This window comes from Ambystoma mexicanum, chromosome 9 (assembly GCF_040938575.1).
Source record: "Ambystoma mexicanum isolate Mex_15411 chromosome 9, UKY_AmexF1_1, whole genome shotgun sequence".
Classification (NCBI taxonomy): domain Eukaryota; kingdom Metazoa; phylum Chordata; class Amphibia; order Caudata; family Ambystomatidae; genus Ambystoma; species Ambystoma mexicanum.
Window position 1 is genome coordinate 433,325,762 of NC_090931.1, and position 12,601 is coordinate 433,338,362.

Below are 12,601 nucleotides of genomic sequence, written 5' to 3' on the forward strand. Positions count from 1 at the left end.
TGAACGTGAGGGATTTAAATTGGACTCTCTTCAATTTTTAGCCAGTGAAGTTCCTTCCTGGCTTCGCTGATGTGCTGATTCCTGTTTTATTGCGTAATGATTCTCACTGCATTGTTTTGCAGAACTTGGTAGCTCTGGTAGCAGTTTTTATTAGATCCTAGAATTAGGGCATTGCCATAGTCTAGGCAAGATAAGATGGTAGCTCTTGCGACTGTGGCGCTATTTGCCTCAGATAAGTAGGGTCTTATGTCTTTTAGTAGGCGCAGGTGGTATGAGCATGTTTTTTTTAACGTAAAGGGTTTGGGCATCTGATCCCAGGGATGTTTCTAGCATCATCCCCAAGGTTTTAACCTTGTTTAGGACCTTCATTTGGGCCTTTTTGATGGTGAAGGTGTTGTTTGCAGAATGAAGCTTAGATCTGACAAGATTGGAGCCAAAGACCACAAACCTTGTTTTGTTGCCGTTTAGGCACTTCCAATTTTGGTCCATCCATTGCTCTACCGCGTTGTAAACTAGGCTTAGCTTTTTGTTGTCCCTTTGATGGTCTCCACTTAGTTCAATTGCCAGCTGAGTGTCGTCAGCATAATTGGTAAAGAACGTGTTGATGTTGTCGAGGACTATGCATGGAAACCTAAGGTAGAGGTTAAACAGGAGTGGGGACATGCTGGCACCTTGTGGGACTCCACAGGTGATTTCTTTTTCTGTTGAGAATAGATTTACCCAATGAACTCTAGATGTTCTGTTTTGGAGGAAAGACATTATTCAGCTTATTGCTTCATCTGAGCAGTTTGCTTTTTTTTAGCACTATCTTGAGTAGGTTGTGATCCAATAGGTCGAAAGCAACACTCAGGTCCAAGAGAACGAGCACGCCAGCTTTCCCCTGATCAATGATGTTGAGCCTCTTGGTCTGTAGATCCAGCATAGCTGTTTCTGTGCTATGCGCTGGTCGAAAGCCAGACTGTTGGTGGTGGAGGAGGTCTGAGCTTTCTACGTGTTCTTGGAGCTGTGTGGTGGCAAACTTGTCCATTATTTTAAGTATAAAGTTGCAATTGGTTATGGGCCTTGGGTTGTTTGGGTTCCTTTTGGCCTAGATTTGTTTTTTAACAAGGGGGTTGACTGTTACCCTTTTTATACTTTTAGGCACGATTTGATCGCAGAAAGATGAGTTTATCACTTTGGTTAAGGCTGGTGCAAAGATGTCAGGGTGGTCTAAGATGATGCTGGCCGGGAGTATGTTTTTGGCGCAAGTGGTGGGATTCATGGATGCCAGTGCTTTTAACATGTCGTTGGCAGTAATGGGCTTGAACCTAAATTGGGTCGTCTGGTGAGTAAGTTCCTCTGGTAAGTCTTGAGTGGGTGACATGGTAGCGCTTGGGATTTGGCTATAATATTCCTGGCCTTATCAATTTTGTTAAAAAATGCTATCTGAGTTGCGTCACATTCTTCTTGGGTGGGCGAGAATGTGGGGGGATGCCTTTTGGTTTATCAATAGATTTCAATATATTGAAGAGGTTGCTGGTGGAGTTGGCTGCCACTGAGATCTGTTTGTCATAGTAGTTCTTTTTTGCCTAAATTATCATTTCTTTATAGGTTTTCTCACTGATTTTCCAAAGTGTTTTCTTGTCCGATGTGGGTTCTTTTTTCCACTCGTTTTCCCTTTTTCTTTTGAGTTTTTTTTGTTCGAGGAGTTCCTCTGTGAACCACTCATGTTTTTTGTCCTTAGGCCTATAGGTTTTGGTTAGGAGTGGAGCTTCTAGGTCCACTAGGGCCTGTAGGTGGCCAAGTAAGTTGTATAGGGTGGCCTCGCATGTGTCTTCATTATTTCCCTGTGTCAAATGTGTCTAGACATTGCATCAGATGCTCTTTGCTGATGTTTTTATAATTCCGCAGTGTTTTTTTAATAGGGAGGTTGGGAAGTTTGGGTTTTTGAGTGGGGGGGAGCTATGGAAGGTCACACTGTAGTGGTCCGACCATATACATGGGTCAGTTTTATATTCTTGGAATAAGAGGTTGTTGGTAACAACCTAATCCAGTAGATGACCATTGTCCATGGTGGGATCGGTGTTCATCACTTGATAGTCTGTTATTCAAGAGTTTCTCCAGTTTAATGCCTCTTTGTCTTTGGGGTCTCCCCGCCACCGATTGAGATCTCCTAGGGGTAGAGTGGCGGTGTTGGGTCCTTTGATCATGTTGAGTTGGTGTGTTATTTCTTCATTAAAGTTGGGCATGGAGGTAGGTGGTCTGTAAACAACAATTAAGTTGAGGCTACTATTATTGGTTTGGAGGTGTTTAAGGTGGAGGATTTCCGTACCATTGCATTGTATTTTAGTCGGGAACAGTTAAATGGTGTCTTTGGCAATAACTGCCACACCACCCCCTTGTCCTGATTCTCTGTTGGTGTAGCACTCGGGGACCGCTAGGTCGCAGGTGGGGCCGACGCGCTCTTTTAGCCAGGTCTCGGTGATACACATGATATCGATATTTTCCACAGATATCTTATCATGAACGCTGATGGTGTGTTTGTTGAGGGAGCGGGTATTGATAAGACAGATCTTTAGATCTGGGGGAGGTTGCGAGGGCACTTTCTTATTGATGAAGGTCTGTGATGTTCTTTTTTCACGTCTCTTAATTGCCAGTGATTCTGTGGAAGTAATATTTGTGTCAGGACTAATTCTTTCGAGGATTGATTCACAGGCGGCTTTGGCGAGCTTTGTGTTTTGGTAGTTTCGCAAGATGGAAGCAGCTATATCAAAGGATAGTTGCCCCATGGTTGTTTTTAATTAGCTGTGCTTCCTGTGCAGCGTGGTGCGCACCGGACGCTGTGGACGGTGAGGACCGGCGCAAGACCGGCTTGGCCCAGAAGCACCGGCGCTGAAGTGCCTGACGTTCCTTTAAGAGGGATGTTGGTGCTTCTGGGAGTTGAAGTCCCAATATGTCTTTCAGCCAATGGCAGAGGCTGAAACAGCCTTCTACACACATGAGCTGTATTAAAGAGTAGTTTAACACGCACCACAAAGCGGCTGGCGTTTGCCTGAGCAACTGTACAATTCGGAGCCCCACAGTCAGCAGAGCAGGGACTCGCAGGTGAGTTGTGTGGGAGCGTCTATTAGCTACCAGTGCTTGAACTGATTTTAGCACTTAGAGGCTTGCACAGAAGGTTTTCTTCAAAACAGGTCAAAGTGTCAGCAAAAGCTATCAGCTAGACACCGCAGTTCCTGTTAGAGTTGCAGTTTCTCTGGCTATTGGTAAAGCAGTTGTTAGAGCAGTCATTTGATGCTTCATTCACACAAAGGTATCAGGCGGGCAAACGGCGAGTTAGTACTTCTAAAAATAAAAGCAGTTTTAACGCCTGCAGTGACTAGCACTGTACCTCCCACCTTGAATGCTAAGAGATGGGGGTTTGGATTTACCTGCGTTGTCTCACTGACTAGGTGCCTGCATGCTTGTTTATTTAATATGGTGCGCAAAACCCAGAGATGACAGGGCGCAACAGAGAACAGGAAAATAAGTTTACATAAAAGCTTGGTTGCAGGGTAAGAAACAGTTGAGTAGTGAGCAGAGCATTACATTTGGTAGGATCTGTTAAGAGGGCATATATACAAATATACATACAGTAATTTACATTTCAGAAGGTGAGTTTATGTACATATACAGAGTGAGGTTGGCTGGGGATCGTTGGAGCGTAACCAGGTGAGGGTGTTTCGCTTAAAGCTGTAGTAGGATTGGTCAGTTCTGATGTTGAGAGGGAGGGTGTTCCAGTGTTGGGCTGCCATGACAGGGAAGCTACTGCCGCCCGTTTTCTTTTGTCTGAATTTGGGTACCTGTAGGCAGTAAGAGTTGGTCATCCTGGTGGGTCTGGTGGAGGTTCTGTTTACTATTCTGCTTGCAAGGTATGGGGGGGCTGCGTTATTTAAGTATTTGAAGGTGAGTGATGCTGTTTTGAGTAACATACGGTTGCACATTTTGAGCCATTTGTGTTCTCTTGTTGGATATGTGTTCCCTGTATGGTAAGTTAAGGGCTGTCCTGAGTGCATTATTTTGCAGGGTTTGAAGTTTGTCTGTTATGTATTTGTTGGCTCCTAGGTACATGGCATTACAATAGTCGAGTCTGGAAAGTATTAGGGCATTGGCAATGGTGATGCAGCTAGCTTGGGAGAGGAATGCTCAACTTGCACTGATAAGCTTGCACTTGTAAGCGGTAGAAGATGCTAGTGAGTTAACTTGTTTTTTTAGTGACAGGGCTGAGTTAAGGTGAAAGCCTAGAGTTTTCACTGTTTTGGCAACTGTGATAGTGTTGCCATCAATGTTAAAAGCCTTGTAGGACTGAGTTTTTTTTTTTTTAGGTTGGCGTTGGATCCAAGGAGCAGGATTTTGGTTTTCTCATCATTCAGGCATAGGCCGTGTGTGGCCATCCATGCCTGAATGATGAGGTATATTTTGTTTACCAAGGCTGTATCTGAGTCGAAGTTGCCCGAAAGGGGTATGAGGATCTGGGTGCCATCTGCATAATTAATGTATGAGACACCCAATCTATCCAACTTGTCAAATAGGGGCTTGGTAAAGATATTGTAGAGGGTAGGGGAGACATAAGGAGCCCTGGGGAACACTGCAGGTTATTTTGATAGGGTCTGCTGAGGAGAAGACTCTCATGGTTCTATTGTCCAAGAATGATTGGATCCAGGCTATGGCTTCTTTTGAGAAGTGGGCAGCCGGGGCAAGGTATTTGCACAGGACTGTGTGATCTACCAGGTCGAAGGCCGCCGACAGATCGAGGAGGAGAAGCATGGCAGTGTTTCCTTTGTCGTTAATCTCATTAATCTGGGTTTTAAGGTCGATTAAGGCAGTTTCTGTGCCGTGTTGCGGTCTGAAGCCAGATTGGCGGGCACTTAGGAGTTTGTGGGTTTCTAGATATTGCTGAATTTGTAGCTATGCTACGGTCTATTATCTTTAACAGGAATGGCACCGTAGTGATGGGCCTGTAGTTGGTGGGGATAGCGGGGTCTAGGGTTTGCTTCTTGAGGAGCGGCAGAACCCAGGATTGTTTGAGATTGCTTGGTATGGTGTTGGAGGAGAAGGATGCGTTGATCAGTTTGGTTAGCCAGGGAGCTAAATCCCTGGCAGCCTCCTTTATTATCTGGGGTCGGCAGTGGTCGCCTTTGCAATTGGAGGGTTTGAGCGAAGCGATGACCCTTTCTGTTTCTGGTATGGAGATTTTAGCGAATCTGAAGAGATTCGGGCCTGGTGGGTTAGTTATTTTGGCAGGATTACTAGGAGGTGAGTCGTTAGTGGTTAGGGAGTCTATTTATTTTTTGAAAATGTAGTTTTATTGAAACATTTGGGTTATGACATTTAATAAAACAATCATACATCCTCAAAAATGGAATCCGAATACGTACACAACCTTTACCCCACACAATCCCCCCCCTCCGTCTCCCCCGTCATGGTTCATAAAAGAACAGATACGGCAAGGGTCCAGTACAATGCATTGTATTGCGAATAGTGTGCAGTCAGTTCTTATGTAGATGCTCAAAACAAAGGGCCAGAGGCCCCAGGGCAGAATCCACCTGCTCGTCAGCCCCCCCCCCAATCCTTGGGGGCCTTGTCCAGTGAGGTTGGTCCACAACTCAAGTGGTAGCTCTGAGATATTCTTTTGAGCTCAGTTTGCCCTCCCATATTTGTCAAAGAAGGGGAGGCACAGACCCTCAATATTGGTCTGGGATTCGTCAATCAAGTGGTAAGGAACTCCATGTCGTATATGGCGCAGAGTTTAACAACCCACTCCTTTTCCCTGGAGGTTGGGGAGCCTTCCACCTCTGAGCCCAACAACACCTAGCCGCCACCAGCATGACCTGTATAATGTGGTCATGTGTCACTTTCAGGCCTCCCTCAACCTCAATGCCAAACGGGACCAACCATGGGGATAGAGTTCTTTCGATACCATCCACCTCCTTTATCCAAGACGGGACTTAATTCCAATAGGTTTGTGCCACCCGACATTTCCACCCCATGTGTACATAGTCCCCCCGCTCAGTGCGGCACTTCAAACAATGTGGGTCATAGCCCTTCCTCATTCTGGATATTCTCTGTGGCTCGTAATGCCATCTGTGGATTAATTTCAAGGCCTGATGGCGATACTGGGTGCCGCTGTGGAGCGGTTAGCCTGTCTAAACATCTTGGTCCACCTCCTATCGGTGATGGGTGTACCTAGGTCTTTTTCCCACTGCACCTGGGCCGGGGGAGGATCCCTCGGAGTGGACAGTAACGGGAGGCCGTAAAGCCTGGATATTACCCCTTTGGTACCTTTGTGCGTAATCAAGAATTTCTCGAAGTCTGTTAGGTCCCTCCTAAGGGTGTCTCCCCATTTATTTACGGTGAGGGCCCCTTTGAGTTGCAAGAATCGGAATGGAGAGAGGTTGCCCAGGCCCTGGAGGTCCCCGAGGGAGATGAACACACCGTCAACCCAAATCTGTCCTACTCTGCTCAGACCCGCCTCATACCATTTCTGAAAAGCTAGTGGTTCGTCAATCCCATCAATCAGTGGAGGAGCCCAAATTTAGCTCAAAGGCGAGGGCCATGTCGTGAGCCATCTAAAGTAACCATCCTCTTTCCATATGGACCACAGTACCCCCAGGACTCGATGGTTCAGGATATTCCTCGGAATACGTCTCTTAGGGAACCACAGCCATTCGTCGAGGGTAACCGGAGCAAAGAGCTTGTTATCCAAGGCTACCCATTGTTTCTTTTCTTTGTGCCCTGTGCAAAGTGATCAACCAGGATTCTCAGTTGGGCTGCCTTTAAAGTATGTGTCTAGGTCTGGGAAGTTCACCCCCCGACCCCCTCGTCTTTCGACCTTGTGTGTACGTCATAGGCAATTCTATGGGACTTCCTCGCCCAGAGATAGCGCAAGAGGGCGCGTCTGATTTTGAGGAGAAATGGCCTTGGTATCTGGGTTGGGAGCATTTGGAACAGGTAAAGGAATTTGGGGAGGATTACCATTTTAATTGAGTTGAGTCGAGCCATCCAGGATAAACCGGATTTTCCACATCTCGTTTGATTGCAGACCACAGGGGTGGGTAGTTGGCTGTAAAAAGGTCTGTTAAGTTTGGCGGTATCTGGATCCCCAAGTGACACAAGCCCTCCTCCTGGGTTCAAAACGGGAGATCCGCAATATATTGTCTATCCACCTCATTGAGCTGCCCTGCCACGAATGCAACCGACTTCCCCAGGTTAACCTTGTAGCCCGCGAGGGCCCCATATTGCTCTAAGCTATCAAGGAGTGCGGGAACCGACTGGGAAGGATTAGAAAGGTAGAGCAGTACATAATCTGCAAATAGACTCACTTTGCAATTTAAGTCCCCCATCCCTATGCCTTTGATCTTCTCGTTATCTCTAATCGCTATGGCCCAGGGTTCCATCACCAGTGCATAAATGAGGGGAGATGGAGGACAGCCCTGCCTGGTTCCCCTCTCAAGTGGGAACATTGCCGATTCTCCTCCATTGACCACTACCCTTGCTGAGGGATTGGAGTAAAGGGCGGAGAGCCACCCCTGCCATCGCGGCCCCATCCCCAGGGACGACACGACCCCCTTCATAAAAGACCAGCTCACTCTGTCAAACTCCTTTTCTGCATCCAGGGATAGGAGAAGGGCGCCCTCTTTTCTAACCTCTCTCGAGCTCAGTATGTGCAAGGTTTTGCGCATACTATCAGCGATCTGCCTGTTGAGTACAAAACCTACTTGGTCTGGGTGGATCAATCGGGCGAGGCACCTCTCCAGGCGTGTGGCCAGGATTCTGGTGAATATTTTTGCGTCCACATTTAAGAGTGAAATGGGTCTATAAGAGCCACAGTCTGTAGGATCCTTACCTGGTTTTGGTATGACCGTAATCAAAGCTTGTAAGAATGTTGGCGGGATGGTCTCTCAGGTCCTAATCTGGTTGAACAGCTTAGTCATTGGCTGTATCAGAACCGCTTGGTATTGTTTAAAGAAATCAGCTGTATATCCACCCCCCCCCATGGGGCTTTACCTACTTTTAGTCTCTTGATGGCCTGCTCCACCTCTTCCTCCGTGATGTCCCCCTCTAAGACCTCCCTCTCTAATTCTGTAATGCGCGGGATAGGATGATCTTCTAGATATTTTCGGTGCTCATCTAGGGTCCCTCCCTCCTGTTTGCTGTATAGTTTTTGGTAGAACCCCTCAAAGGACTGTTATATGCTCAGTTTTGGTTTGAATATTACCTCCCCCTTCCTTAACTCCCTCAACCCGTCTGTCCGTCCTGTTCCCCCTCACCCTATGTGCTAGAAGGGTCCTCACTCTGTCTCCCTTTTCGTAGTATCTCTGCTTGGCATATCTCATTTTTTTAACCACTTCGCCAATCAGGACTGTATGCAGAGCTTGCCGCTTTTCTCTCATTTCCCCCAGGAGGGTTGGGCGATCTATGTCTGCCATAGTGAGCTGTTTCCTCGGGGCTCGCAAGTCTTCCCGCAGCCCCGATTTCAATTAGGGCCCATTCCCTCGTTTTCCTAGAGCCCTCTGCTATGAGGAGGCCCCGGAAAGTGGCTTTGGCAGCCTCCCAAACTGTGACCATCGGTGTTTCCCCTGTGTCGTTAGTTATGAAGTAGGCCTCAATCTCCCCTTGCAGGAATTCCCTAAATACCTGGTCTCTCAGGAGAGTATCATTGCAATGCCATCTCTATGACTTCGATGCTTCCTGTAGTCGCCAGTCCATGACTAGTAGATCAGGGTCTGACCAGGTGACGGACTCACCGATGGGTCGCTCATCACCCCTCCTCCCTCCTCTGATACCAATAGTAGGTTGATTCTAGTATACGTTTGGTGTGGGGGAGAGAAGAATGTGTACCCTCCAGGCCCTTGATGACACTTTCGCCAGACGTCCACCCAATAGTACTCCTGCAGAATATCCCTCATTGCGAGGTTCTCCTTCGTGGGTTCCTTTGTCCCTACCCCTTTAGCGGTCCACCAGTCTACCCGGGGATCCGTAATGAGGTTAGAGTCTCCCCAAGAATCATTTCCCCCTCCTCCCATTCGTCCATGACCTGAAAATACCCTATGGATGATTTTAACCTGGCCAGTGTTAGGTGCATATATAGTGGCCAGGGTAATTCGTCTCCCCTGAGAAAGCCCCTTTATGCCAATGAATCTGCCCCCAAAGCCCCTTTTCGTCTCCACATCTGTAAGATGCATTGATTTACCAAAGAGGCCCAAAAATTCCTGCCTATTTCCTTCCCCTTTATCGTCGACTTTGCCCCCCTCCTATAGTATGTTTCCTGCAAGAAGAGAACGAGGAGTTTCTGCTTACGAAACATATTGCTTGTTAGGGAGCGCTTATTCTGAGAGTTCAGGCCTTTTACGTTGAGCGTGCCGACTCGACCTTCAACCATGGTCGTCGTTGCCCATGCCCTTTTAAGATGGCCGTGTGAACTCCCGGGTCCGTATCTTGTAACTTTAAAAATATGTACGCCAAGAACATTTTCTTTAAAAAAAAAATAATATATTTTCAAAGAGTAACGGAGTTGATCCAGCGACATTGCTGTTTTTACAAGGTCATACATTTAATTCGGGAGGCAACAGGCTGACTACCTATCGTTGTCCCATGTCGTGTTGTTCCCCTTACCCTGTGCCCTTCCCCCTCCCTATACCGCCCCCCCTCCATCCAACAAGGTGTTTGTCTCCTTCACCCAACTCGTGTCGGAGTTAGTCGACGAACCGCCAGGGTCGCTAACAGCAAAACTTGTCTTCCCATCTTTGTCTCCAGGATACCCCCCAATAACATTTACTTTTCGGGGTTCCCCGAGAGCCCTCTGCCCCTCCCACCCCCCCCGGCCATACGGAGGCAGTTCACCCCCCTCATTTTGAGCCCCTCCACGGGGTCTCGTTTCCTGCAGGCCCCATGGTGTCCTTTGAACTTGGGAGTGAAGCTTGAGAACTTCGAGCTGCATAACTCCTCACCTTTCCCATCATGTAACTTCACATTCCCCCCCCCTCCACCAAACAAGAATCATTCGCCAACCGTGGCAACACATGAAACAACCCCAATTTCGATTCACCCCCCTCCTCGATCGCTAGGACCTCAAAGAAGCCACAAAAACAACTTTGTTAAAGTGGTGCTTTTCATGATATTCTGAGTGTGCTCATGTGGGCCCCCCGCGGTCTGTGGGGGGGTGTCGGGTTTTCTGGAACATTCGTGCCCCCTTAACCTTGAGCTTCCCCTGAGCTAGGTCAGGGCCCTGTGAGGCACGGCTGTGGTCTCCCCCGTCTCCACTTCGAACCCGGGATGTGCTTGTGGCTCCCACCAGGTCCTCAGTGGCTCTCAGGATATCTTCCTCCGTTAAAAGTTGGTGCCTCTCACCCTGCCACTCCAAAAGCTAGGTAGAATGGGTGACCCCAGCGATAGCGGACACCCTTGCCCTGCAGCCATCTGGTAATGGCCCCAGCATCATCTGAAGTGTAAATGCTGAAAGGTCCTGGAAAATTGTCACTCTCGAGTTCCCATATTGAATATCCTTCAAGTTCTTTGCCCTTTCCAAGATCTTGGCCTTGTCCCTGTAATAGTGGAATCTTGCCAGTACAGAGCGCAGACCTCTACCGCCCCCACCCCCTCGGTGGGTCCTGTCGATCAAGACCGTTTCCCCAGAATCAATTCCGAGGACAATCCTGATGATGTCCTGTTCCTTGCCTTCCAGCCCTTCCTGAGTCTCTCCTTCCGCCTCCACCAGGCCAAAGATCCGTAGGTTATTCCTCCTCTCGCGATTCTCCATGTCATCGACCCTCAGGCGGAGGTTCTCCTTGCGGCGCCGCATCTCCTTGAATCTAGCCTCCGTCGGTGCCTCTAAGAGGTCGGTGAAGGCTTGGTTGTTTTCGACCCCCTCAATTCGGTCCTCCAATGTTGAAACCTTTGTGGTGAGGGCGTCCAGTTTGGCCCCCATATCGGACCTCATCCCTCGTATTTGGTCCAAGATTGTTCGGATGCTGCCCTGGATGGCATGCAGGTCCGGGGCTGGCGTGAGGGAGGGACCAGTCTCCATATCTGGTTATCCTGGTGTAAATTGGTATTTGGCTAGAGTTCCTTCCAACTCCTGTGGTGCTGTGCCCCCCCAAACGTTCTTGGCTTCCTCGCGTGTTTCGTGGGTTCTCCCCACCACCAGGGTCTATTCTACCACTTCCGCCGCGGGCTGCCCCCCGATGTGTAGCTGGCGCACCTCCGTGTGCACCCTCAGGGGGTCGGGATCAACACCTCTCCTCAGTCCTTATTGTGGCCCTGTTGCTGTTCACGATCTTTTCAGCTGTCAGGGGACCTTCGCAAGTGGTGTCTTGGGCTCAAACAGGTTCCCTGGGGCTGATTAGGCGCTTTCCCTGAGTCCTCCCTGTGGTTTCCCGAGGGGTCTTGAGGTTGAGAAGACCAGGATTCTCTGCTCCTGTATTCACCTTGTCCTTTCTTATTTACCCTGCACCTGCCCTATTTGGTGAGGGGGGCAAAATAGCGCCTGGGGGTTGCCTGTAGTCCACCTCTTAACCCTGATAGCGCCTCTGTAATGTGGCCCAGCAGATGGGGGAGGCAATGGGGGTCTCCCCAGGGCCCTCCCAGTCGCAGCGGCGTGTGTGGGAGACCCGGAGTGGGCTTCAGCAAGTCTAGGGTGGTTGAGAGGCAGTCTGGTGTACTCCTATGTACTTGCGTGGGCAGTCCAACGCCTGCAGCTCAAATTAGTGGAAAAAGGGGTGGGGCCCCGGGCGCGCTCCCGCGTCAGCCCAAACTGGGGGTGGGGCTGGCCAGGGGGACCAAAGTGCACCCAGCTGGTGTTGGTTGGTGTCCATCCTGGCCCCCTGTGGTTCAGCACCAGGGGGGGGAAGAGCGGGCTGAGCGTCCACCTGCTCCGATCCGGGAGACCAGGGGGGGCCTCACCTGGGAGGGAGCGGAGTCCCGTGGGGTATTGCTGTCCGTATCTCCCACGGTGTCGCCGCTTGAAGGGGCCCCGGGCACGCTCCTGCGTCGGCCCAAGCCAGTGCTCCACAGTCCCCGCAGGGGGACGGGGGAGCGCAGCGGACAGGCACCACCCCCTGCCAGCTGGAGGGCCGCGGGGCACTTCTCTTCCTCGCCCACCGGAGCGGAAGGCGATATGGATCATGGGGGTGGGGGGCGCCCGCCTGAAGTTAGAAGGGCTCCTCCTCGGTGATATCCTGGGGGAACCGCCCGCGCTCTGCGAGCGGCCCCGGTGGGGTGCTGGGCTCCTTCCCACTCAAGCTGGTGCAAAGCCTTGCGGCCGACTCTCCCGCTGGTGCCGGTGGGGGAGGGGAAGCCCTGCAACGTATCACGAGCTATCTCAGGCTTGGGGGGGGCCTCCAAACGCCAAAGAAGGACCGGTGGGCTCCTCACGGGTTCAGACACCCGAATCTCACGTTCTGCTGGGTTTTGGAGATTTAATACTGCATGACTGCTGATTTTCCGAGGCTTCACAGGGAGCTGTAGGATCAGGCTGCCATCTTGCCTGCGCCCCCTGGTGGCCTGGGAGTCTTTTCTTTATATTTATTTTTTTTTTTTGTGCAATTTTAGTTTGGAAAGTTTTGATTTTGTTACTTAGGGCATT

At 49.7% G+C, this 12,601-nt stretch overlaps 1 protein-coding gene across 15 annotated transcripts in view; it reads left to right on the forward strand.

Moving 5' to 3' along the window:
- AP2B1 (adaptor related protein complex 2 subunit beta 1) overlaps positions 1-12,601 on the forward strand; it is a 1,113,451-nt gene that overhangs the window by 7,540 nt on the left and 1,093,310 nt on the right. The gene's annotated exons all lie outside the window — the stretch shown is intronic.